The 6,000-nt window shown below is 41.3% G+C and overlaps 1 protein-coding gene across 1 annotated transcript in view; it reads left to right on the top strand.

The window, feature by feature from the left end:
- Positions 1-6,000, top strand: part of LOC122797061 (echinoderm microtubule-associated protein-like 6) — a 3,800,753-nt gene that overhangs the window by 1,875,350 nt on the left and 1,919,403 nt on the right. The gene's annotated exons all lie outside the window — the stretch shown is intronic.

Here is a 6,000-nt window from a genome sequence, read left to right as displayed (position 1 = left end):
AAATCACATTTATGAAATGTGCTTCATTTCTTTTCTAATTGATCTTCAAACTGCGGTCTTTTCGTTTTCTGCAGATGTATTTGTTTTGTCACGTGTTACTGTCACAAAGTATTGCTAGGACTAGATTTGTCAAACGTGGCTGCGTTCTTCATGCTTACTTTATTTGCTTAATTATGGCAGTATGGGTACATCTAATCATTTTTCTGATATGACACATAAATCTGATTCTTGCTGAAAACACTGGTTAAAAATGATGTATTGATTTATTTTATTGTGTGATGAATTTTCATGTATATTTAACATTTATCATATAGCTGGATGACACTAAGGTAACAGAGAACAGCTTTGCCATCTTGTAGAGAGGCAGGGCATAAGTCTGTAGTCAGGGCATAGGCCTGTAGTTTTGGTTTCTGTGGCTTGGAAAAATATATCGGTTGCTGGAAAATCAACTGGGGTAGGCAAAACACAGCTATAACAAGAGCAGTTTTCTTATCCATAGGATGAGAAAGATGAATTTATGGAAAAAATGATAGTTGCCCAGGCTTCAGGGAGAATTCAGTCATGCTGCTAAAGTGTGGCATTCAGCAGCAGCAGCATCCAACAGGTAGGCTGCAAGCGTGCATTGTGTTATATCACTGTATGCCACAAAATTTCAGGGATTGAAGAAGATGGGGTGGAGCAGAAATTGCATGATGCATCATTGTTGCTTCTTCCCTCCTCCAACTGTCTTACAGAGACATCCTAACATTGCTAATTGAACCATGCAAAAAAAAAGAAAGTGGGACCTCATTATCCCTTCTTATTCATGGTGGAAGTAATCTGTGGCATGACAGAAGAAGGTAAGCAAGCTTCTCGTGGTAACTGGCTGAGCAGCAATCCTAATCCCCTCAAAAAATAATTTAAAGCAAGCTATTAAAGTTATTAATAGCAAAATAAGTTTACTGGGCCATTGACCCAAATAATATTACTGACTTTGTCATACATACAGCTTACTTTCCTGTAAAAGCACAGTTGAAATTTCTCAAATACCTAGTTGCACATAGGACAACTAGTTTACAGTGACAAGCACTGGCCCCATAGTTGCAAACCGGATAGTCCTGACAGTGATTGATATTCTCACTCCAACTGTCTAATCAATAAAAAGGGTCTGTTGCCATGGATATGAACTTTCCTACTGTCTCCATTACTGGCTTGATGGATATGGGCATCCTGAGGCAATGTTGAAATTGCCTTATGTTTACTGACAACTAGTTAATTCTCAAACAAACTGATATGGTATGTGAGAGATGTATTTACATAATATCACTGGAGGCAAAGCTCTCACATAAAAGTACTCTTAATGTCAATAAGGTTGTCAGTAGTACATATGCTGCACCCATCATGCATAATTCAAAGCAGACATATCGATCCACATATGCTGAGGCAATTAAATGTAACCTTCCTAAACCACAAAGACCTCTTAGACGAAGAACACATAACAAATACCCTCACCAGCCCCAAATGTGCTGTTTCAAAACAACACCCACATCAACACCTAGAGCTACAACTCATGGAGCCTCTACTTCTAAGCCTGTAAGGCAAGCCACCACACAGTCCAACATTCTAGTCATTGAAGACTCCATCGTGAGACACACTGATGTCCCTCTCACCAGGCTGAGTAAGGAGACAGTCACCGTCAGTTGCTTATCAGGGGCTAGGATCTGCCACATTATGCACACACTCAGGTCATTGGACCACAGTTACCAGTATGACTCAGTCATAGTCCATGTGGGGAGTAAATTACCTGAGACGTACCTCTCTAGAATATATGAAGAGAGACAAAATGGAGGTCTTGGAATATGTGGCTCAAGCTGGTATGAGCCTAGCATTGAGCAGCATTACCTTCTCCAAGGATGATGCCACAATATGAACAAAAGATGATTCATTTTAATAATTGGCTTAGTTTATGGTGTCATTCTAAGGGGGTGCAATAATTTTCAGCATGGAAGGAGATGATCAACACACCATGCTGCTTTGCCAGGGATGGTCTGCACCTCTCCCACCTAGCCTTTCAAATATTAGCGAAAACATTGTCTTCCCCCATAGTACCTTTTTTAGGCAATGCCAAACTGAAAGTACTTCCGAAATAGCAAATGAAAACCAAAAAAAAATCTAATGTTATTACTGTTCAGTGCTAGGAGTCTAAACAAAAAACTCCAATCCCTAGAAGCTCTCTTTATCCTAGAGAATGCTTACATATGTGCAGTCACTGAAACATGGTTTAACGCCATGGAGAGCACACCAACAGTGCAAAGTTATAATGCCTTCAATACATTTAGGCCAGCTACTTCATAGCCTGGGACTAAAGGTGGCGGTGTCTCTATTTTCATCAAAAGTAAATATACTTCAAGGCTGGTCAAACAGGACAATGCACCTGAGCTGCTTCATGTTCAAATCACCATAGGCAAAATCCAGTACCACTTCCTTGCAAGCTATAGGTCCCCCTCTATAACCCAGGAACCCCATACCATGTATTTAAACTTATTAGAAACATTGATCATCCAACACAATACCATATTCATGGGTGACTTTAATTACTACACAAGTAACTGGGAATCCTATACAACACTAAATGTACATGCACAGAGATTTGTGGATTTTGGAAACACAAACTCCCTGGACCAGATAGTCAATACACCAACCAGGGGTGCAGCCATACTGGATCTTGTCCTCACTAATATGGGAGAGTGCTGCACACCCCCTACTGTAATGCCTTCCCTGGTAAGGTCAGACCACAAAATGGTCTCCTTTGAAGTAAAAATAAAATCTGGACCCTCAGCTAAACTTGAAATATTCAGGAACAATTCTAAGACTAATCTCCTGCTATTAAGTGAGAACATGGCAAAATGTCAAGCCCCCATAAACCCTGAGAACAGTGCTGCCTATGCAGAACTGTTAACAGAAACCCTGTACAAGTATGTTAATAGCTGCATAGAGGCAGCTGTACCCACCAGGAAGATGTACAGAACTAACTCAAAAACAAGCCACCCTGGTGGAATCACAAAATCAATAGGCTGTATAACAGGAGGAAAAAAGATCATGGCAAAAATTAGGAGGTGCAGCACTCAGCAGGATAAAAGCACTCTCTTCAAACTAAACAAACAACTCAGAGGACAAGTAAAGTCTACCAAAGCCAAATGTGAGGTAAGTTTGGCCTTCCAGGCGAAGGACAACCACAAAGAATTCTTTAGCTATGTCCGCATCCTCAAAGGCAATACACAATTGTGTGCAGAGCTCACTGTAAATGGAGTCACCTATACTGAGTAAGAAGATGTAGCATATCTCCTGACTGATAAATTCAGCTCCAACTTTACCCCTCTCTCCCCCTCAACTATCCTTCAGGAAATATCATCAAATATAACTCCCCCTACTATCACTAGGGAACAAGTCCTTAATGCTCTCTCTAAGACCAAGAACACTACATCAGTGGGCCCAGACAATATCCCAGGATGCCTTCTAAATAGCATGAAACATGATCTATCACGTCCTCTGGAATTACTGTTTAACTATAGCCTCAAAAAAGGCTTTGTGCCTCATGAATGGAGAAGGACAACAGCCATCCCTCTGCACAAAGGTGGGCCATCTATAGACCCTGGAAACTACAGACCCATAAGTCTCACCAGTCTTATATGTAAAGCCATGGAAAGAATTACCATGGAGATGATGAGTAGAGCTACAGTAAACCACCAGATACTGGACCCAACCCAGTTTGGTTTCGTCAAGGGCAGATCATGCCTACTCAACCTGGCGGACTTCTTTGAGAAAGGTCACCAAAGCAATGGATGTGGGCAAAATCATTCACATTGCCTACCTTGACTTGGTCAAGGCATTTGACAGTACCCCATTCGGGTATTCTTAACTAACTCAAGAGGTTAGGTACAAACCCGTATGTCACCAGTGGATAGCCAACTGGCTCACAGACAGGACCCAGGAACTGGGGTGTCAACCTCTACAAAGAGGCCAGTCGCAAGTGGAGTCCCTCAGGGATCAGTTCTTGGACCGCTCCTTTTTGGCATTTGCTTCTCAGAAGTCAGGACCAATGTCAGTGGTCTCTGGCTGACTAAATTTGCAGATGAGTGTAAATTAGGAGCTGTCATTGAATCTCACACTGACACTAATGTTCTCCTGGAGGGGCTGACACAGACAAACAACTGATGTCAGAGCCATGGACTAAAACTAAATGCAAAGAAATGTAATATAGTATCCATTGGGAAGTCATCCATCCCTGGTAACTATCATATTGACAACACACCCCTTAGAGTTGATGCAGTAGTCAGGGACTTAGGGACACACATAGTAATCTAGCCTTTGACTGTCACGTGTCTACAGTGATGAGGAAATCATTCTGTGTTGCGCAAGTTATAAACAAAGGTATGTCATCTCAGTACAAGGAAGTCACTGTTCCACTGTATTCGGCATTCATCAGACCTATCATTGAGTACAGTGCCCCCTTTGGTATGTACCTAACCAGGCATATCTAACAATTGGCATGTTCACAGAGGTTCCTCACTAAAAGAATACAGGCTGTAAGTAAAATGTCCTGGGCAAACTGCGTCAAGGCTCTACCCTGTATTCTGTATCTTACAGGCTTTTGAGAGGAGATCTATTCCTGGCATTCAGGGTATTGTCAGACCCCACTCTGATGGACCTCCTGCATATCCACAAAACAAACAGCACCAGAATTACCTGTTCTAAAGACTTAAACCTTACCTGTGATATAAATAGGACCTGCTGGAGAGATAGGTAGGTATCCCAGAGGCTATCCCGTCTATGGAGCAGGCACTCTATCCACATGAAGCAGAGTTCCTTCCTAACCCAATTCAAGTGCAACTTCGACAGTTGGATGGGAAACTAGAAATTCATCCTGGTTTGGCACCTATGTCTCTAATGGATACAGGTAGCCTGTAAATGGTTCATCTCCCAGGCCAGTGTTTATACTTATCAAGGGTATTAGAACTTGTCACAGATTTGGAATGCATGGCTAGGCTTAAAACGGCCTTTGTGGTCATTAGCCTAGTAAACACCTATGTACCTATGAACCTAAACTAAACAGTTTATGAAAAACAGGCATAACATGTGGATATCCTGGAAAAATCCCATAGTGGTGTCAAGAAACAGAAGTACAATCAGCTTAGAAATATTACTAAAAACCAAAATCCAGTTTGCCAAAAAACTGCTGCTTAAAACTGCAAACAGCAAATCAGAACAAACCTAAAGTATTCTGATCCACTGTCAACAAATCCCTACATCCATCCCACATGACCCAGCTTAGCCCTAAACCAGATGAACCAGGAGACGCCATTGTTAACCAATTTAATTCACATTTTATGAATTGTATTCCCTCTGTCTTAAACCCACAATCTCCTGCAACTAGTATAAGACCTCCACATCCCACATCACAATCTTAAGTTCTCAGACTTCAGCTCAACTTAACCTCCTCTATCAGAAAACTACTTAAAACTTTGAGACCCATCACCCTTGCCCTAGACAACTTACCAGCTGAATATATCAAAATAGCTGCAGATGCTGTAGCATACCCTGTGTCCATCTTAATTAACCAATCTATCAAGGAAAGCTAAATTCCCACTTCCTCTAAATAAGGGTGGAAACTACACTGATCTGGCCAATTACAGGCTTGTAGCCATCATAGCTCCTCTGTCTAAAATACTTGAAAAAGAGTGTACAATCTAAGGTTCTTACCTACATTACTGAAACATACTACTTTCTCCTTCAGAACATGTTTTTTGTCCACATCACAGCACCACGACTGCACTACTTAGCTTTGTCACAGTAGTAAATCAAAGCAGAAACAGCAATAACCTTGCTTTTCCATGGTCCTTGATCTGTCTAAAACCTTCAACATGGTGCCACACCAAAAATTACTATGTAAGATGTCTTCTCAAGGCTTTGATAAACTGTCATTATCCTGGTTGAACAGTTACCTCTCAAACAGACAAGTTG

This window comes from Protopterus annectens, chromosome 3.part0 (assembly GCF_019279795.1).
Source record: "Protopterus annectens isolate FY-2018-M chromosome 3.part0, PAN1.0, whole genome shotgun sequence".
NCBI classification, from domain to species: Eukaryota; Metazoa; Chordata; order Ceratodontiformes; family Protopteridae; genus Protopterus; species Protopterus annectens.
The sequence above is the reverse complement of the archived record's forward strand: the minus strand, read 5'-3'. Positions and strand labels throughout refer to the sequence as shown.